The following is a 23004-nucleotide window of genomic DNA, read 5'->3' as shown; positions in this document are numbered from 1 at the left end:
GATACACAGGTCTAGACAGTATATAGTACCTTTGCTGGTATACTACACACTAGAAACCTAAAGATGAGGCACATTTTCCCTGGCTAAGATCCCTTAAATACACACTATTGTCCAGCCACTATGCAGTTAGATGTAATGATAAAAGTTCTAAGAATATTACTTTACACACAGAAGATGCTTAAAAGACTTTTTTGTCTGGCATCACTGTTGTTTTTTTGTTTTGTTTGTTTTTTGCCTTTTCTCTTACATAATTGTTGATTGGGTGTTGTTGAAATATTCACTATGCCTTCTAGGTGAATGCATGCACCAGGGAATTTAAACAAGAAATACTTTTTCTCGGGTACGTTGCCTATAGTATTGGCGCTGCAAGTCCAAAGCGTGAAGTGGGTAAAGTTCACAATCGGTATATACTTGTAAGTTGGACTGCGCTGCCTTTGTTGCTCGGAAGATAATCCTCCTTAAATCAAAGCCATCAATATGTGCGGTGTTAGAAGGTATAAGGAATCATCATGGATAAGTACGTGTCACCGAGGTTCCTGGCCTCGGTGGAGTAAGAGACGTTTTTTATATGTCAGCAGCAGTTGCTGTTTGACACCTTAATACTTAGTATGGCTGTATAGCTGATTCGGGACAGCTCTAACTGGGAGTAGTCAAAGTGCTGGGTGGGTTACTACTCCCCATGTTCCAGGCCGGGTTTTACCAGGCCTAAAAACAAGCCAGCACTGCCAGATGGGGAGGATTACCTCAGTCTGACAGTGGAGCTCAGGAGGTGTGTGTGCTGTGATCTTAGGCTTGTGCCGTGCTGGAGGGCTGAGACCTGTCTGTAAGGGAAACGGGCCCCCCAAAAGCTTGCTATGGACTGCTGGAGGCAGAACTGCCGACAAGGTGATTTTTCCTATGTGGACTTTCTATTGTGTGTGAACTAACACTAAGACTGCAAAGTGACATTTTGTTTTTTCTTTATGTGTGAATGAACACGGAAGTTTGATTTAAGAACTGGTAATTTGCCTCTGTACTGCATCCGCACACCCTGTCTACCAGAGCGAATCCCCACAGCGGGTATAGGAAAACATCGGTCATCGCAGATATCTACTTTTCTTGTTTGGACAATACTGCGGAACACCAAAGAATCACATCAATAGTGAAGCACTGGCAACAAGGGTCAAATATAAAAAACATTTACTATACTCACAAACGAGTTAAAATAACGAGCATATCAATGCAATCAGACACTTCTCCTGCTTCTGCCTGACCCGGGTTTCGCTCTGCGTGCTTTGTCAGGGGCGATACTCCTCTGGCGTGGAGGAGATCCTATTGTGCAGATTAATCGCTGCGAAGTAGAATGGATATATAAACTCAATACGTTACAACCACATGGGCTAAATGTGGAGTTTGACCTTAAATCTTGTTTAATTTGAAGGTGTTTGGACCGAAAACTGAAGGTAATATAATTCAGTAAGCTTGAGAATAAATGAGAGATCAACTAGGACCTTTATGAATGGAAGATGTGTAGTTTATGATAGGTGGATACTTATCATGTGAGCGGTTCCCAGCGAAGTCATGTGTTGCTAGAGATGTATGAATGGAATTAGTGAATCAGTTTGAAACAACTAGGGGAGGGGGTTAGACTAGAGTAAGCATGACTATAAAAGCTATTTAAGGAAGTGGGGGTATTTAAGAATAGTTTAGAAGGTTTATGTATTACTAAGGGGAGAATTATTTGATGTTGATGAAATAGTATGTTGAAATTATGTTTTTATTAGTATATTTATGTATTAAGATTTTTGTTAATTTACTATGAGCATTGTACGCTGGGCTTACCTGCGTATTTAAAGACATCCCCGTAGGGGGAGGAGTATCGCCCCTGACGAAGCGCAGAGCGAAACCCGGGTCGGGCAGAAGCAGGAGAAGCGTCTGATTGAACTGACATGCTTGTTATTTTAACTTGTTTGTGAATATATTAAATGCTTTTATATTCGACCCTTGTTGCCAGTGCCTTCACTATTGGTGTGATTCTTTGGTGTTCCGCAGTATTGTCCGAACCAAAAAAGTGGATATCTGCGATGACCAATGTTTTCCTATACCCGCACATATTGATGGCTTTGAATTAAGAAGGATTATTTCCGAGCAACAAAGGCAGCGCAGTCCAACTTACAAGTATATACCAGGGAATTTTAAATGGTCCTGGGTAAAACCTAAAAGTGGCCCCAAGTTGTAGATTAGACCAAATTGACAGAAGGTGAGAGGTTTTGAGAAGTTTCTGCCGTGCATTAATTGTATTGATAGTGGTCAGAGGAGGACACTTACACATGCAGAGAATGTCTTGGATGGTCGAGACACACATATGCATGTCAAGATCAGCATATAAGAATAGCTGCTGTATCTCAAAGGACAGTCATGGCATCACAAAGCAAGTTGAAGCAAGACTACATTCAAGCACCCCACTAGTTTGTTCACCACTGAACTCTCATCATTGTCAAGAGTAACTGCAACACCAGGTGTCATGGTATGGGACATCATTAGCTACCATGCCCAGCTCCTTCTGGTATTCATGGAGGGAACAATGACCAGCTTTTACTATGTCAAGAGCATAGTGGAACCAGTCCTAGTGCTTTTTTTGACTCAGGCACATGGTGTTCCAACAAGATAATGTCCACTCACACACTGCACACACTACACAATGTGAACTTCAGGGTATCACACAGCTCTCCTGACCCAATGGGTCACCAGATCTCTCCTGCACTGAGAATGTATGGACCTCGAGGGATGCGGGATTTCCACACCTTGGTTGAACTATGGGTCCTTAGTTGAAAGAGCTTGAAATAACATACCAGAAGAGGATATCTAGAATCTGTATGACTGTTACCATGCTAAAGTGGCAGCTTGTATCACAGCAAGTGGAGATTCCTACCAGTAATAATGTGACTTTGTCTCAACATATATCCTTCTGCATGATCATTGACCAAGCACCACTAGAAATTTATCTTTCATCAATATTTTTTTCATTTTTCACTAGTCTACATGTACCTATGATTAACGCCAGAGGACCTTTATTTGAATGTACTTAAAATGTAAATAAAATTGCCAGACATAAAACATGTTTATTGTAAAAATATAAGTTACATTTTACACAACATTAGAGGGGAACTATCTTTGTACTACTGTATGTAATCTTATAGGTGAAGGGAATAATATGCGCATATCATTATATGTGTTCATGTGTAAGGGTATATTTGAAAATAAAAATACAATGCCCCAAAATAATAGTTTGTCTGTCTTCTTTATGGGGACACTGTACTGTACCCCTTCGGGACCTTGCCACTTTAAGTGTTAATAACTTTGGAATGCTTTTACTTGTTCAAGCCATTCTAAGATTGTTTCTTTGCAACACGTACTTTATGTTATGTTTTTACTTATAAAACTAACCCAAAATTGATGTAGATTTTATAAAATTCACAAATTTCTCATTTGGAATTTCTCTTCTTTTAAGACATATAGTGATACCTCATAAAATACTTATTAATTAACATTCACCATATGTCTACTTTATGTAAGCATTATTTTGTAAATATAATTTTATTTTTTAATAACCAACTCAGTTATGAAGTCACTTTGAGGGGCTTACATAGTAGAAACCACTCATAGCTACACAACTCAACTTATTTAAAAATCTTGCTTTTTTTTACAGACTTTCCATTTTAATCCATTTTCCATTAACACAGCAAGGGTTAACAACCAAACAAACCTCAATATTTATTAGGCTACTTTCACACTGGCATTTTGGTTTTCCGTTTGTGAGATCCGTTCAGGGCTCTCACAAGTGGTCCAAAACGGATCAGTTTTGCCCTAATGCATTCTGAATGGAATAGGATCCGCTCAGAAAGCATCAGTTTGCCTCCGTTCTGTCTCCATTCCGCTTTGGAGGCGGACACCAAAACGCTGCTTGCAGCATTTTGGTGGCCGTCTGATGAAACTGAGCTGAACGGATCCTTTCTGACACACAATGTAAGTCAGTTTTCTATGACACAATCTGGCACAATAGAAAACTGATCCGTCCTCCATTGACTTTCAATGGTGTTCAAGACGGATCCGTCTTGGCTATGTTAAAGATAATTCAAACTGATCCGTTCTGAATGGATGCAGACGGTTGTATTATCTGAACGGATCCGTCTGTGCAGATCCATTAAAGATCTGCACCAAACGTGAGTGTGAAAGTAGCCTTACCCTGATTTTGCAGTTTACAGAAACACTGCTGAATGAGCACACTGCAGAAGGGAGGAAGCACCATATGGTTTTTGGCATTTGAATAGACTGTGAGGTACCCCTACAGTGTATAGTCTCAAAAAGTGTCCCCATTTTAGAAACTACACCCCTCAAGAAATTTAACGAAGAGGGTGTTGAGTGCTTTGACTCCACAGACATTTCATCGAATTTAGAAACTTGGCTGTGAACTTGGCTATGAAAATGAAAAAAATTTTTTTTTCCAATAAGATATTACTTTTTTTGCTTACACATATTTCATAAGCTGTAACAGGAGACAAATAACACCAGAATTTCTTACGCAATATCTTCTGAATATGGAAACAACTCATATATGGTTGTAACCAATATTTGCATATTTCACTGTAATGGTTTTTTGTACCATGCTGCATTAGAAGAGACCTTCAGGTAGCCCTACAGTGTACAGTGGAAACCCCCCAAGCAATGACCTCATTTTGGAAATCATACAACTCACTTCAATCACTTGCACGCTTGGCCCTTTTCTTGCGGTGGAAAAGGCAAAAACTATTGTTGCCTTGATTCATTCTCGTCTTGATTACTGCAACTCATTACTAATCGGTCTCCCTCTAATTAAACTCTCCCCCCTTCAGTCTGTCCTAAATGCTGCAGCCAGGCTCATCTATCTATCTATCTATCTATCTATCTATCTATCTATCTATCTATTGCCCATCCACCACAGAATACAGTTCAAACTTCTCACCCTCACCCACAAAGCTCTCCACAGTGCTGCACCTTCATACATCTCCTCCCTCATTTCCGTCTACCACCCTACTCGTCCTCTCTGTTCTGTTAGTGACCTAAGATTAACATCCTCCATAATTTGTACCTTTCACTCCCGTCTTCAAGACTTTTCTCAAGTTGCACCTACGCTCTGAAATACTTTGCCCCGGAACATTAGGTCAATTCACAACCTCTCCACCTTCAAACATGCCCTAAAAACACATCTTTACAGGCAGGCTTGTCAAGCTACCTAAAATGACTATTCCCTGAGTAAACCTCTCCCCCACCAACTCCTCTGGCCTGAACTTGATCCTCTAGCAGTCCCACACCCAAAGCAGATCGACCTACACCACTGCTTTCAGTACAATAATGGCTTGAATACTATTTATCACAATCAACAACCTTTTGTGTTACCCAAAATCCTCATAGATTGTAAGCTCTCGTGAGCAGGGCCCTGACTCCTTGTGTTTCAGTTGTATATTAGCCACTTGTATTTGTTTTGTACATGAACCCTATGAAATTGTAAAGTGCTGCGTAATATGGTGCCGCTATATAAGTACATATTATCATTATTATTATTATTATTATTATTATTTTTATTAACTCACATAATTTACCAAGGGGTGTTGTGAGCATTTTGACCCCACAGGTGTTTTTCAAAAATGTATACACAGAAGATGGTGCAAAGTGCCCAGCATATGCGAGTGTGAAAAGCAAGCCCTCTTATTATTATGCTGTGTTTCCTGATTTTAGAAACACTTTATCTATGGCACTATTGTTTTGCTTGGACATAAAAAAGGGCTCATTAGTAGAAAAGCACTATGCCCTTTTGAGGCCCAATGTGGTGACAACTGTAGAGGGTCTGGGGTGAAATAATAAATGGAAACCCTGAGAAGTGACCCCATTTTATAAACTACACCTCTAAATATCTTGTGGAGTGAGCATTTCGACTCCACAAGTGTTTTGCAAAAAATAATGCACAGCAGATGGTACCAAGTAAGCGTTGTAAGGTTTTCCACAGATATAGCATTTCAGTGAGCAATATGTTAGGCCTTCGTGTGCCAGTGTGGAAAGTCAGCCCTTTTACTACATCATCTTTTGCCTGAACGTATGAAAGTGCTCAGAAGTAAAAGAGCACCAGGTATATTTTGAGGACCAGTATGGGGATTTACACATGTTGTGCAGACAACTGTAGAGGCTATGGGTTAAAATAATAACAGGAATCCCTGAGAAGTGACTCAATTCTGGAAACTCCACCCATCGAAGTATTGAGGGTGAAGCAAATATTTGACGTCACAAGTATTTGGCAGAAATTAATGAGAAGGTGTTTGTGCAAAATGAAAATTGCAAGTTTTCCACATATCTGGCATTTCAGTGCCCAATATGTTGTGCCCAGCTTGTACCATCTGAGACACATCACGTCCCTTCAAATTGTTAGGTAGTGCTGGTAGATGGGCCCGACAGACGTTTGATCAAATATGTGCGCTAAGAGCTTCCATTAACTCATTTATAGTCGGTATTGTACTTATTATTAGAATGACCCCCATTTCTTAGCTCTATTGTTTTTATGTATAATGGTGTGCAGCCATTTTATTTTTTATCTACTACCTCCTCAGGATATTGTTTCTCAAGGAATTGATTCTTCATTACTAATGCCTTTTTTTTTAATTGTTCCTGTCTGGTACAGTTTCTGTTTAGTCTTCTGAACTGACTAGTTGAACCATTGAGAAGCCATCTGGGAAGATAACAACTTGTATTCAATATAAAACTGCTTATTGCCACAGATTTTTGATATGTACTACTTATAAATCTGTTTTCTTTCATTTCTATTTTTAAAACTAGATATTCAACCATGTGCATGCTTATCATTGGTGTTAACTTAAGGTTTATTTGATTGAAGTTTATCTCCTCTAAAAATTGTGTAAGTGCAACCTGTGATTTATCCCAAATTAACAATATATCATCTATATCCTGACTAGAGATGAGCGAATCGAAGCTGACAAAGTGGAATTTGAACCAAATTTCAGGAAAAATTTGATTTGCACCGAATCCGAATTTCCTCACGCTTCGTGGTATCAAATCTTATTTTTTCCTAAAATGGCTGCTGCGCGTGTGAGGACATGGAGCAAGGAACTCTGGGAGTTTCAGCAGCCAATCAGCAGCCACCCAGCCAGCCCTGTGATGTCACAACCCTATAAATAGCCTCGGCCATCTTGGATTCTGCCATTTACCAGTGTACTTAGTGCAGGGAGAGATGTCAGCAGGCTCTAGGGACAGTGCTAGAAAAAACTTCTTTGTGCTAAAAAAAAACCGATTTACAAGTGCAGGGAAAGATTATTCAAGGTGTAGGGAAAGGATAGAGAGCAATCATTCCACAGCATTTATGTTGAACAGGGTTTAGTAGGGGAGGTTACAGCCTAGGTAATAGGAACAATCCTATTACACCTTGCTGCACTGATTGTGCACCCAAATTGCCATTATACAGCTCTGTAATTCCAGCAAACCATTCTTGTTATTGGGGTGTTACAGCCATTAACAGGGTTTATTGCAAGGAAATATTTCTACATCTTATTTGCCCTTGTGCGGTGCAGTTAAATGTTCTAAAACATTTTTTGGCTTGGATTAGTGGGAAAAAAGAGCTTATTGGCCGATGTGTGGTGAAATGCTAAAATTATAGCACTTTTTGTTGTGTATTAGTTCGGGTGTCAGCCTGGCCGTGCGGAGGCAAACGGATCCGTCCAGACTTACAATGTAAGTCAATGGGGATGGATCTGTTTGAAGTTGACACAATATGGCTCAATTTTCAAACGGATCCGTCCCCCATTGACTTTCAATGTAAAGTCTGGACGGATCCGTCTGAACAACTTTCCCACTTAGAATTTTTTCAAAACTATAATGCAGACGGATCCGTTCTGAACGAATCCAAACGTCTGCATTATAGGAGCGGATCCGTCTGTGCAGACACCAGACGGACCCGCTCTGAACGCAAGTGTGAAAGTAGCCTTATATGTTCTAAAGACTTTTGTAGCGTGTATTAGTGGCAAAAAATATATATATTTGCCGTTTAGCGGTGCGTTTATATGTTCTAAAGCCTTTTGTAGCGTGTATTAGTGGCAATAGAAAAATATATTTTCCGTTCAGCCGTGCAGTTATATGTTCTAAAGCCTTTTGTGGCGTGTATAAGTGGAAAAAGAAAAATATATTTGCCGTTCAGCGGTGCAGTTATATGTTCTAAAGCCCTTTTTGTCGTGTAATAGTGGCAAAATAAAAATATATTTGCCGTTCAGCGGCGTAGTTATATGTTCTAAAGCCTTTTGTGGCGTGTATTAGTGGCAAAATAAAAATATATCTGCCGTTCATTAGTGCAGTTATATATTCTAAAGCCCTTTTTCTTGTGTGTGGCAAAAAAATAATAAATTTGCCGTTCAGTGGTGCAGTTATATGTTCTAAAACCTTTTGTGGCATGTATTAGAGGCAAGAGAAAAATATACAGTCAGGTCCATAAATATTGGGACATCGACACAATTCTAAGATTTTTGGCTCTATACACCACCACAATGGATTTGAAATGAAACAAACTAGATGTGTTTTAACTGCAGACTGTCAGCTTTAATTTCAGGGTATTTACATCCAAATCAGGTGAACGGTGTAGGAATTACAACAGTTTGCATACGTGCCTCCCACTTGTTCAGGGACCAAAAGTAATGGGACAAATGGCTTCTCAGCTGCTCCATGGCCAGGTTTGTGTTATTCCCTCATTATCCCAATTACAATGAGCAGATAAAAGGTCCAGAGTTCATTTCAAGTGTGCTATTTGCATTTGGAATCTGTTGCTGTCAACTCTCAAGATGAGATCCAAAGAGCTGTCACTATCAGTGAAGAAAGCCTTCATTAGGCTGACAAAACACAACAAACCCATCAGAGAGATAGCAAAAACATTAAGCGTGGCCAAAACAACTGTTTGGAACATTCTTAAAAAGAAAGAACGCACAGGTGAGTTTAGCAATACCAAAAGACCCAGAAGACCACGGAAAACAACTGTGGTGGATGACCGAAGAATTCTTATCCTGGTGAAGAAAATACCCTTCACAACAGTTGGCCAGATCAAGAACACTCTCCAGGAGGTAGGTGTATGTGTCAAAGTCAACAATCAAGAGAAGACTTCACCAGAGTGAATACAGAGGGTTCACCACAAGATGTAACCCATTGGTGAGCCTCAAAAACAGGAAGGCCAGATTAGAGTTTGCCAAACGACTTCTAAAAAAGCCTTCACAGTTCTAGAACAACATCCTATGGACAGATGAGACCAAGATGAACTTGTACCAGAGTGATGGGAAGAGAAGAGTATGGAGAAGGAAAGGACTGCTCGTGATCCTAAGCATACCACCTCATCAGTGAAGCATGGTGGTGGTAGTGTCATGGCGTGGGCATGTATGGCTGCCAATGGAACTTGTTCTCTTGTATTTATTGATGATGTGACTGCTGACAAAAGCAGCAGGATGAATTCTGAAGTGTTTTGGTCAATATTATCTGCTAATAATCAGCCAAATGCTTCATAACTCATTGGACGGCGCTTCACAGTGCAGATGGACAATGACCCAAAGCATACTGCAAAAGCAACCAAAGAGTTTTTTAAGGGAAATAAGTGGAATGTTATGCAATGGCCAAGTCAATCACCTGACCTGAATCCGATTGAGCATGCATTTCACTTGCTGAAGACAAAACTGAAGGGATAATGCCCCAAGAACAAGCAAAAACTGAAGACAGTTGCAGTAGAGGCCTGGCGGAGCATCACCAGGGATGAAACCCAGCGTCTGGTGTTTTCTATGCATTCCAGACTTCAGGCTGAAATTGACTGCAAGGGATTTTCAACCAAGTACTAAAAAGTGAAAGTTTGATTTATGATTATTATTATGTCCCATTACTTTTAGTCCCTTAACAAGTGGGAGGCACATATGCAAACTGTTAACTGTAATTCCTACACCGTTCACCTGATTTGGATGTAAATACCCTCAAATTAAAGCTGACGGTCTGCTGTTAAAGCACATCTTGTTCGTTTAAAATCAAATTCATTGTGGTGGTGTATAGAGCAAAAAATGATAGAATTGTGTCGATGTCCCAATATAAGTGGACCTGACTGTATTTGCCGTTCAGTGTTGCAGTTATATGCTCTAAAGTCTATTATGGTGTGTATAAGTAGAAAAATAAATATATATTTGCCATTCAGCGGTGCAGTTATATGTTCTAAAGCCTTTTGTGGCGTGTATTAGCAGAAAAAGAAAAATATATTTGCTGTTTAGTGGTACAGCTATATGTTCTAATGCCTTTTGTGGCATGTATTAGTGGCAAAAGAAAATATATATTTGCTGTTCAGCGGTATTTTGTGGCGTTTATAAGTAGAAAAAGAAAAATATATTTGCCGTTCAGCGGTGCAGTTATATGTTCTAAAGCCCATTTTGTCATGAAATAGTGGCAAAATAAAAATATTTTTGCCGTTCAGCGGTGCAGTTATATGTTCTAAAGCCTTTTGTGGCATCAATTAGTGGCAAAAGAAAAATAATGTATATTCGCAGTTCAGCGGTGCAGTTATATGTTCTAAAGCCCTTTTTGTCATGTAATAGTGGCAAAATAAAAGTATATTTGCCGTTCTCGGTGCAGTTATATTTTGTAAAGCCTTTTGTGATGTGTATTATTGGCAAAAGAAAAATATATTTGCTATTCAGCGGTGCAGTTATATGTTCTAAAACACTTTTTTGAGTATATTAGTGTGGAAAAAAAAGGCTTATTAGCTGTTGTGTGGTGAAGCGAGAAAATTACAGACTTTTTTGGGGTGTTTTAATTTCCTTTTTATTTATTTGATTTAACAGTACCTCAGACATAGACGTGCCAGGTCCTGCACAGGGGAGTGGCAGATGCCTAAATGTTTCTGGCACAGGCACAAGGTAAGGGGCCATGCCAGCAGGGGTCACTTCGAGAGGCCTGAGTATCCAGTGTCAGCTAGCGGTCGTGTCTTAACTCTTGTTGAGCGCGAATATTCGAAAAGCAAATTTTTTTTGCGAATATTGGCACTTGGAGAATTTGTGAATATTTAAAATATAGTGCTATATATATGATGAATATTTTTTTTTTTTTTTAACACATACACATACACATCAGGGTGTTAGGCAGTGTAATAGGTTCTGCTGTCCATACATACATGCTTCAGACATAGTGCTGTAATGTCACAAGTTGCACGTATTGCGAAAAAATATGCGCATCACTAATTGCTAAAAAATTCGCAAGCGCAAATATATTGGAGCACGCTATCTTCTGTAGGAAAGTTCAAGGGGCCATCATTGATGGAAGATATGTGTCACCGAAGTTCCTGGCCTCGGTGAGGTAAGAGTCGGTGACTGACTGACACTATTGATTATTTAGTGTGGCTGTAAAGCCACACTAAATCCGGGCCGGCTCTTACTGGGAGCAGCCAAAAGTGCAGGGTGGGTGGCTGTTTCCCACGTTTGAGGTTGGGTTTTGGATAGGGATAAAACCCATACAGCAGTCTCAGCTGGGTGGATTATCCTCCATCTGATAGTGGAGCTTTGACAGTCTCGGTGTTGGAGCCTGAGAGTTTGGGCCGGGATTACGGCCTGCTATATTGTTTGGGAAAAAGCACGTGGACTTCTGCTTCACACAAGGACGTATGTGCTGCTGCCTGGTGTGAACAAACACCAGACTCAAGGTGACTGTTTTTCCTTAAAACTGCCTTTTTGTTGTCACTTTACTCATGTGTGAATAAAACACTGCACTGTTTAAGTTAAAGACGTTGTCATTGCCTCTGTACTGCGTCCGCAAGCCTGTCTACCAGAGCAAATCCCCACACTGCATATAAAGCTATTCTAATGTTCTGCCGTGCCAACCATTTTCTGCAGTCTCAGGAAACTTATACCAGCTTGAAAAATGTAACATACGTGACCTACGCTGGTATTTTGCGCGCATTACGCGAATAATACACTGCCAATTTTCGCAATCAAGAATATAATATTGAATTCTCAAATTCGCGAATATGACAAATATTCTACAAAATATTCACGAAATATTGAAAATTCGAATATTGCCCCTGCCGCTCGTCACTAGTCTTAACCAGCAACCCATCGGTTCTTGAATGTTTGACTAGATCTTCGACTTTGTCGCAAGTGACATCAGACACCCCAAGCCAAGAGTCAGACACAACCCTTAGTTGACATGGCCCGGGAGCAGGCCCTGTGCTCTCACCTGTCCTCAACCTGCCTCTGTCCTTTTCTGTTCCCTCAGCCAGAGAAGTATTGTATGCTGTAGGCTCAGCTCCACTACACAGTGAGGACGAACTACTAGAAGACAGTCAGCATGTGGAGGAGACATCCACCGTTTCCTCCACTAGGCAGGCAAGTAGTGATGAGGAGAAATGCTTCGGAGCTGGTGTTGCGAGAGGTCAGGCTCATGACCCACAGACAGTTGAGGAGGACATGTGAAGAACAGACAGTATTCGATGATGATGATGTAGCTGATCGCACTTGGGAGCCGGGTGACGAAGAGGCTTTATCATCATCGGGAGAAGAGGTTGGCTGCTTGCCCGTGAGGCAGCAGCGGAGCCAGAAAGTCACTAGCGTGGCTGGGAGTCAGCAGAGTGGCAGTAGTGGGAGGTCGGGAGCCAAACATTCCCAGGGTACACCACCCACTTCGCAGGAGCCTACCTGCCCGGGAAGTAGCGGTGCACTGGGTCACGTAGGCAGCGGTGGTAGCTGTCAGTCATTGCGTAGTGTTGGGGGTAGAATCAACTACTCGGTGGTGTGGCAGTTTTTTGTTAAGCCGCCGGAGGAGGTGAACATGGCCATATGTAGAATCTGTGGGCAGAAGGTTAAGCATGGCCAGGGTGTCAATGCTGGCACCATGGCCTTGCGTCAACACATGCAGCGTCACCATAAAGTGGCCTGGGAAAACCGTGGCTCCAATGTGGTGGTCCAGACCACCTCAGCCGAAGGGAGCTGTCTGACCTTCCCATCATCTGCTTGTCCTGATGTTCCTGCTCCTCACCCTCCTATTCCACATCAGTCATTCCGTCAGCAATCGATCACTGAAGCGATTGCCAAGAGACAACAGTATGCGTGCACTCATCCAACGGCGCAGAAGCTGAACGTGTTCCTGTCCAAGTTGCTGGTGCTGCAGTCCCTCCCTTTCCAAGTGGTGGAGTCTGCACCTTTCAGAGAACTGATGGCTTGTGCTGAGTCGAGGTGGAGAGTCCTAAGCCATCATTTCTCTGCCAAAAAGGCAGTACCAGCCCTGCACACACATGTATAACAGAAGGTGGGCCAGTCCTTGAGCCTGTCGGTGTCTGCCAAAGTACACGGCAGTGCCGATGTATGGAGCTGTAACTATTGTCAGGGACAATACATGTCCTTTATGGCCCACTGGGTGAATGTGGTTCCTGCATAGCCGCTTCTGCCTCTCGTTCTCACGCCATTGGTCCTGCAACAATATCCGCCTCTGCCTCCTCATCCTCCACTGTGTCCTCAGTCTCCACTGCAGGGACAATTCACAGTGCCCCTCCAGCATAACACATGTACAGGGTGTCACGCCGGTGTCACGCTTTCTGAACCTTGTTTGCCTAGGTGAACTGAGTCACACAGGGAAGGAACTGCTCTGTATCTTTCATCAAGAAATTAAATCCTAGCTTTCTCCATGACATTTCAAAATCAGAACCATGGTAATCACAACAGGAAGAACATGGTGTCGATGCTGCATCAAGTAGGGCTGAGCCATGCGCCCTTCGTGGCGCACGTGTTCAATCTGGTTGTCAAGCGGTTTCTGAAGTCTTCCACCCATCTGCAAGATATCCTAAAAATTGCCAGGAAACTTTGCATGTACTTCAGCCACTCGTACACCACAAAGCACAGCCTCCTTGAGCTGCAGCGGCAAAACGACACCCCCCAACATAGGCTGATAGGCGTCATTTAAACCCGTTCTACCCTCCATATGTTGGACCGACTATACGAACAGAGAAAGGCCATAAATGATTTCTTGATGTTCCAAGCAGACAAGAGTACTCCTCTGTGTAACTTCGATTTCAGACAGTGGCAGCTCATGCATGACACGTACCGTTTGCTTAAGCCCTTTGAGGAGGCCATGTTATTTGTCAGTCGCCAGGACTACGGTATGAACTATTTCATTCCACTGCTTCATTTCCTGGAACAGATGCTGGTAAATCTGGCCTAGATCTTACGGCCACGTGAGCCATGTGGGGGCTGAACTTGAGTAGGAACAGGACATTGGAGCACAAGCAATGAGCAGCGAAATGGGTGACAGGAGAGGAGGAGCAGGAGCAGCTAGAGGAACTACAGGGGGATGAGGAAGAGGAGGCAGAGGACCCAGACAAACCGCGGCAATATGCAGTGGAGATGGAGGCAGAAAGTCCCTCCTAGTCACTTGCACAAATGGCATGCTCACTTGCTTGCGTTGTGACAGCCAAATTGACACCATTCGGCAGAGGGATGACTTCTGGCTCTCCACCTTGTTTGACCCTCGCTACTAGTTCTAAATGGGTGCCTTTTTTACACCCACTGAGAGGAAGGACAAACTGAACTACTATAGAGACATTCTATGTAGTCAGTTGTTCGCTGCCTATCTGCGCCATCGTCCATCCTCTTGAAAGTCTGACCGGGTGGGCCCTCTGCTCTCATGTTCCATGGCTGCTGGGGAGGGGTGGGGTGGCAGGAGCAGTGCACCATCAGCAGCAGCCTAAGTCTAGAGTCGCTGATAAGCAGCTTTCTTCACCCGCCTAGTGAAGAAAATACTCAGCAGCAGCAGGTGGTGACATACTTGGACAGCACACTGACACCCCAAAGTAAAGATACGCTGGTCTACTGGGCAGCCAAACTGGGTTTGTGGCAGCAACAGGCAGAGTTTGCCCTGGAAAAGCTGTCCTGCCCGGACAGTAGTGTGGCATTAGAGCGGGTGTTTAGTATGGCGAGGGCCATAGTTACCCTAAGAAGATCTCACCAGTCCACCCAAAATGTGGAGAGACTGACCTTTGTCAAGATGAATCAGGCATGGATCAGCCAGGATTTCTAACCACCAATGCCTGATGCATCAGACTAGATCATCTATGGTGCCACACCAACACGTTGACAGAAGAGACAAGTTTCTTCTGGCTACCTGCCTCAGCTACTATTCTGATGCTGCCACCAGCCTGATGCCACACATCTGATGCCATATGCTCCTTCTTACACCCACCATCGTCAGTGGGTACTGTTATTGCCACCCACCTTCCCACTCTGTCGCCTGGTCACTCTGTGGTCTCCTGATGCTGCTGCCACCTCCACACTATGTCACCTTGCCACTCTATGGTCTTCTCCACACTATGTCACCTTGTCACCTTGCCTGTCTGTGGTCTTCTCATGCTGCTGTCACCTCCACACTATGTCACCTTGCCACTCTGTGGCCTTCTGATGCTGCTTCCACCTCCACACTATGTCACCTTGCCACTCTGTGGTCTCCTCATGCTGCTGTCACCTCCACACTATGTCACCTTGCCACTCTGTGGCCTTCTGATGCTGCTTCCACCTCCACACTATGTCACCTTGCCACTCTGTGGTCTCCTCATGCTGCTGTCACCTCCACACTATGTCACCTTGCCACTCTGTTGCCTCCATGCTGCTTTCACCTCACTACTATGTCATAGGGCCACTCTGTGGACTTCTCATGCTGTTCCCACCCTCCCTACTTCATGACTGGAACACTATTTTGCCTTTCAGCCTGGCTGACATCATCATTAATTTGACCCTACTTCTGATCTGTCAGAAGGAAGGAAAAATGAGATGTACAACGGATCCTGATTAGGAACGAATGGGCGGCACTGTGCTTCCTTCAGGGTCCAGGTGCACGGTCAATAGGTTGAATCCCCAGATACTTATGATAAGAAGACCAGCACTCCGTGATTCCAATAATGAAAAAGGATTTCTTTATTCGTCACCCATATGTGACGCGCGTTTCGACACCAGTCTGTGTCTTTGTCAAATTACAGGTGATAACAGCTCAATTCCACATATACAATGCACCATTTAAATACAATTCAAATAACCCGCCTCCTAGTCACGTAAGTTGTCACATGACCGGGATCGGGCTGATCCGCCCCCAGCCATGTGACCAGTCACGTGACTGCAGCATCATATTGCTACGCAACCAGCCCAAACTAAATTGAATCTATCTAAAGACAGAGTGCGGAAAGGTATGTATCTGGGTCCATAAGCTACTAGATATCTGGGTAATCAGTAATCGATTACAAATCAGAAATAAACATTTTTCATAATACACCGTTCAGATACACTTGAATTAAACCGCCTCCTAATCATGCAAGCGGTCACGCGACTCGGGTCGCAACCCAGTCACATGGCCAGTCACATGATCATGACATCATATTGCTACGCAACTCGTCCAAACAAAGTTAAATCTGTCACACGGCAGAGTACAGTACGATATATATCAAGATCCATACTTTGTTTAAACATCTGAGGCATCCGTGATCAATTACAGAACCAAAAACAAATATTTATGCAAGAAACACTTAGTAATCATACGTTCCACATATTGAATCAGATAAAACTGCTCAATGAGTATTCCTTATTGAGGCCTTTGGGGGCAAGCGTCTCAAGTCGATGGATCCAATATGCTTCACGTTGGTGGAGCATCTGGATCCGATTTCCTCCACGTCGAGGTAGGGTCACTTCCTCTATAATTTGAAAACGCAGTTGTGAGATGCAGTGATTTTTTTTCTTTAAAATGCTGAGGAATAGGTAACAAAGTGTTTTCCTTCCTGATCGTGGACTTATGTTTCCCTACTCGGTCTTTTATGCGCATAGTTGTCTCTCCAACATAGCACAACCCACAAGGACATTTAAGTAAATAGATCACAAAACTGCTGTCACATGTAAAGTGACCCCGAATGGGGATTTGTTGCCCTGTATGTGGGTGCGAGATGTTGGAGCCTTTAATAACGTGAATTGTATTTAAATGGTGCATTGTATATGTGGAATTGAGCTGTTATCACCTGTAATTTGACAAAGACACAGACTGGTGTCGAAACGCGTGTCACATATGGGTGACGAATAAAGAAATCCTTTTTCATTATTGGAATCACGGAGTGCTGGTCTTCTTATCATAAGTACAACGGATCCTGTCTGTGTAGCAGCTGTAAGGCTTGTATGGTCCCATCAGAATTGGCTTGTGATTTAGTAGCCAAAAGCAGGAGTGGGTTCAAAACACAGAAGACATGAAAATATTTCATTCACGTGTCTGTTTTGGATCCACTCCTGTTTTTTTGGGCATTAGCAATACTGATGGATTACTGACCAAATGCTGACCGAAGGCAGATGCTACACAGACAGGATCCGTTTTTTGGGGGTTATTGTTCTGACAGATCAGAGGAAGGGAAAAATATTCAGTGATGTCAACACAAACTTACTGCTGACACTCTCCACTCTGTCAGGGGGGGGGGGGGGGGGGGGGGGGGGTTCTACTCGTATAAGCGTTTAATAGAACAGATTCTGTAGACATCTATGTAGAATCAGCTGACGACGGTGTAAAAAGAGTGCGCTTCTTCTAGACACTAACATCGACCTGTAAGTCTGAGTTTATACTGGAGTTATTTGGTCAGTTTTGGCCCCTTGACTGCCCAAATAAGTGAAGTGTGCAGTGATTCTAAGAGCGATGCCTGTCATCTGCATGTCATACTGACTAACAGTATTATTTCACTAGCACTGCAAACTCCCTATGCGTGTTACTGCAAGGCACAGTGTTCTATACCACTATAAAGGCTCTCTGCAGCCAGGAAATAGCCGTTTTTAAAGCAATTTGCCACAAATAAATTCGGATCAAACCACATTTTTTCAGGAAATTCGGCGAACCGGCCGAATCGATTTTTTGAAAAATTCACTCATCTCTAATCCTGACACCAGAGCCCTGGGCCAACCTTCAGTTTTGGTGTCACCACTTGCTGTTCCCATGCTGCCATAAAAATATTGCCATAGCTGGAGGCGAAACTGGTGCCCATGGCAGTCCCCGTGGTTTGTAGATAATAATTAGAATAAAATAAAAACAATTGTGTTACAATACAAATTTTATTCCCTCTAAGATGAACTGAACTTTGTTCTCGCTTCAAATTCCCTGCCCAGTTCAGAATCTTTGACACTGCTTCTATACATTGGTTTTGATTAATGCTAGTATATGAGGAACTGACATCCATAGTAGCCACTATCCAATGTGGTTGGCAAGGCAAATTTTCAAGTAGTTTCACTAATGTCCTAGTGTCCTAAAAATAGTGGGATTGTATTGGACATAAGGTTGAAGAAATCGATCCAAATACTGGGATAGATTTGATGTTATAGACCCTATGCCAGAGACAATGGGCCTTCCTGGAGGACTGATTGGATCCTTCTGCAAGGATCCTTGTGCAATAAAATACCGGCAACCTTCTTGGGGTCCCTAATATAAATTCTGACTCTGATTTGTTCAATATACATTTTTTAAAGCATTATCAAACATGGAAATTAGTTCATTATAATACACATTCCTTGGATCCATATCTAACCGTTGATCGGTGTCTTTGTCTATATATATTTATCAGTATCAACGATGATGATTGCCCCACCTTTGTTTGCTGGGCGAAGAGTGATGTGTTCGTTCTGCTGAAACAGTTTAATGGCTTTTATTTCCTCGTTTGTTAAATTCCTATTTTTATGATTAACTAATGTTGATTTTCTAATATCTGCTTCTACTACCCCTCTAAACGCTGCAATTTCCTTCCCATTTTGATGTATTTTTTTTATTTTATTTTTAAACTAGCAGAGGGACCCAGATTCACACAGGTATATTTCATTAAATTTATTTAATGTTTATGAGTGTCGTTAAAAGATATCGACAGTATCTACTATAACAGTGACATCTACAGTACCCCGCCCCTTTAGTAGTGACCTCCACAGCAACCTGCCCCCTTAACAGTAACATCCACAGTGCCCTTTAACAATGACCTCCACAGCGGCTGCCCCTTTATTAGTGACCTCCACAGTACCCCGTCTCGTTAACAGTGATTTCCACAATAACCCACCCCCTTAACAGTGACATCCGAAGAGCTCCGTTCCCTTAAAATGTGACATCCACAACACCCTGCCCTCCTAACAGTGACCTCTACAGCACCCCTCCCCTTAACACTGACCTCTATAGTAGACCGTCCCCTTAACTATGATCTCAACCGTTCCCTGCCCCCTTAACAGAGACCTTCACAGCGCTTGCCCCTTTAACAGTGACCTCCACAGCATCCCTCCTCCCTAACAGTGACCTCCACAGCAGCCTGCCCCTTTAATAGTGACCTCCACTGTTTCCCACCCCCTTAACAGTGTCCTCCACAGCAGCCCACCCCTTTAACAGTGACATCCACAGCTGCAGCCTCTTTATTAGTGACCTCCACAGTACCCCATCTCCTTAACAGTGGTTTTCACAACTCCCCACCCCCTTAACAGTTGCCTCTACAGCAATCTGCCCCTTAACACTGACCTCCATAGCAGACCATCCCGTTAACTGTGACCTCCACAGCAGCCTGCCCCTAGGGTGGCCAGAGGTTCGGTTTTAGGCCAGACAGTCCAGCTTTCAGACTCCCTGTTCTCCGTCCAGCGCAGGTTCTGCAAGGACACAGGGATGTCCTTTTGAACAGCACTCTCAGACAGCAGCACTGTGCTGTCTGAGTGTGAGCTACAGGGAGAAAGTCATCCTCCCTTACACCCCTGCAGATGACAGAAGTTGATTTTTACCTTCATTTTTTGAATCCCTGTCGGCTGTGGAGTGGGATGGGCGTAGTCTAACCAGTCAGGGGCGTGGCTTAGTGGGACCTGGGGGCAGGGTTTTTAAGTCTGTCTTTTGAGGGTGGTCTAAATGTCTACCCTACCTGCCCCCTTAACTATGACCTTCACAGCACTTCGCTCAGAGTGTCATCGACAGCGCCCTGCCCCTTTAAAGCTGACCTACAGCAGTGAAGAAAAATGGCTGGGTTGTTATGGAAACCTGGTATAAAACTGTGTGTATGTAGAGACTAAGAGCTTGTGAGCTTCTATTGGCTGATAAGGGTCATGTGACCAGGCTTCTATTGGCTAATACATTTTTGGAGAATATCTCAGGAACGGTATGTGCTAGAGAGCTAAGACCCGGTCTAAAACATTCCTGGGTGCTACGGTGAGGATTCCTTTAGCGGACATACACACATACACTCAGCTTTTTATATTAGATTAACATGTAAATATTCTGTTGTTAGAGGAGCTTCACCTACTATGGGAAGTTTTCTAATGTATTTTTCCACCCCTATATATGCATCGAATTTATCCAAAGTGGCACTCGAGACATAATTTTATAACGGCTTGATTCTGTAATTGGGGTGAAATAGCGCTCTAACACATCACTTTTTCACTTATTTGCTTTTACACCTTGATTTATAGAGAAGTAATTCCAATATGCCTTGATTCTCTAATTTGAGTTAAAAAGTGGTGTAATACTCCTGCTATTATAGTTACTGTTACTAATACTACACTTACAGTTACTGTTACTGTACAGTATGTCCAACAGACAAATGCCATGGCCTTCCAAAGGAACAGGCAGTGGCAAAAATGTTTCTGGAGCTGGCAGAAGTAGCATCAGAAATAGGGGAGGTGGTAGCAGCAGTTGCTGCAACAGGCCAGACCTGCCAATGTCATCCAACGGTCGTGTTTTGACCAGAAACACAGCTGTTTTTGAATGATTGACTCATTCTTTACCATCATCTCAACTGACATAAGACACCCCCAGCAAGGAGTCGGTGGGTTCCTCTGACACCACTTTTAGTTGGCATGATCCTCTGCTTCCTCATCTAGGTGAGCAAGTAGCGCTGATGAGAGTCGCAAGGAAGAAGGTGTTCCGGGCGATCAGGCACACTGCCATGAGATTGGTGAGGATGACATCAGTGACATGCAGAGAGTAGTGGATGATTATGTAGCTGATCACACATGGGAGCCGGGTGAAGAGGAGGCATCATCATCATCATCGGGGATGAGAGTGGCATCTTGAGCGTGAGGCAGCAGGGTGGCAGCAGTGTGAGATCTGGAGCCAAAAATGCCCAGAGTAGACCATCTGCTACTCTGGAGCCTACCTCTCTGGAACCAACTAGCAGTGCACGGATTAATAGAGGCAGTGGCAAGCAGTCAGTATGCAGTAGTGGAGGTAAAATGCCATTTTCACCGGTTTGGGAATTTTTCATAAAGTTGCAAGAGGATGTCAGCGTTGCCTTGTATAGAATCTGTGGGCAGAGGGTGAAGCATGGCCAGGGTGCCAATGTTGGCACCACCAATTGATTTACTAACTCTGACCCTTTCACACGTGTTGATACACTATATAATCAATATTTACAGATGGTATTAAGGGCCAATAATTGTCTCTTCTTTGCACGTGCTACCTGTATAGGTTATTAATTTATAACATTTATTGTATTATTTAAAAAGGATCTTCCTTCCTATCCAAGATCTATTTTAAAACTTTCAGCGGTGCCTATCAATTCACTGTTATCCTGTAGGATAGACTTGCACTGTTAATTCACAGCGCTGGGTTCCTTAGTTTATTTTGCCACTGACTGTCGTGTAGCTCCATGCCGTGACTATTCTAATCCCTATGCTCTTTAGTGCTACTATATTCCTGTAGTGCACTCGCTGTCTAAAAACTTATTTACAAGCTGCCCCCCGACATGTTTTGCCAAATACTTGGCATCTTCAGGGGTTGCGGGCAGTCTGCTTGTGAGAGAAAGGGGGCGGGGACTGAGCTTTTAATACTTCCCCTTTTGTGATGTCACACTCTCTGTGGCTAGTTACCATCCCCTTTGTTACCGTGTTGCCTAAATGACCTATCCACGGTCAGTTTAGACACATTTTCAATCTGTTGGTTTCTCCTATTTTTTAATGCTCTAATCACTGCTTTGTAGTCCGATACTCATGCGCTACAACTTAGTCGCTAGATCGTTTTCGTGCCTTCATTGTGCATGTCTCTATACTTCTGTCTAGCCTTGCAATAAATATTCTATTACGCTTAGACTTAGAGTATGTGGAGATGTATTATTGTACTGCGCATGTATTGAGACTTTGATTTTCCTTTGGATTTGTTTCTGCACATGCGCTGCAACTTCTACCTTCTCTCTCATGATTTACTGGAACTGCGCATTCTCCCGAACTCAGAGATTCTGGAGGTTACACTTGTGTATTGCGCATGTCATTCAACTTGTATTCTATTCTGCTGCAGATCCCTACAGCGCATGTATTAGGACTTTGCTTTTTTATACTATGATCTTGTCTCTGCGCATCCTCCCGGACTTATTCTCCAGTCAGTAAACAGCTTCCAACTTTTACTCTTACTCTGTGCTTCCTACCAAACTTAGAATTTATGAGGGTTAGCTTTTCCATTGCGCAGGTTGTGAGACTACTCTTCTTTTTCTATTCCTCCTAGGCATCTCTATCAGCGCGTACGACAGGACTTTTACTTTTTTCCTACTAAGTTGTAACTATACTTCTTTCTGTCCTTTACAATAAATTATCTATAGTGCTTGTACTCAGACTAAAGGTCTGTGAATATAACTTATTTTGTTGCGCATATCTTGGAACTTTACTTTGGTTTCACTCACGATCACTTCCTGCGCATGCGCTGCTACTTGCCTTCTCTCTCATAGATTATTGGAACTGCGCATCCTCCCATACTTAGAAATAATGCAGGTTAAACTTGCGCATGTCATTGGACATATCTCCCATTCTATTCCAAATACCTACAGCGCATGTATTAAAACTTATCCTTTTTCTCCAGTGAGTTGTCAGCTCTGCGCTTCCTCCTGGACTTAGTCTCCGGTCAGTAGTCAGCTTATATCATTAGCGCTTACTCTATACTTAGTCCCAGCTTAGAATATTATGAAGGCTGACTTTTTCCATTGCGCAGGTA

Source organism: Bufo bufo, chromosome 2 (genome assembly GCF_905171765.1).
Source record: "Bufo bufo chromosome 2, aBufBuf1.1, whole genome shotgun sequence".
Classification (NCBI taxonomy): domain Eukaryota; kingdom Metazoa; phylum Chordata; class Amphibia; order Anura; family Bufonidae; genus Bufo; species Bufo bufo.
The sequence above is the reverse complement of the archived record's forward strand: the minus strand, read 5'-3'. Positions refer to the sequence as shown.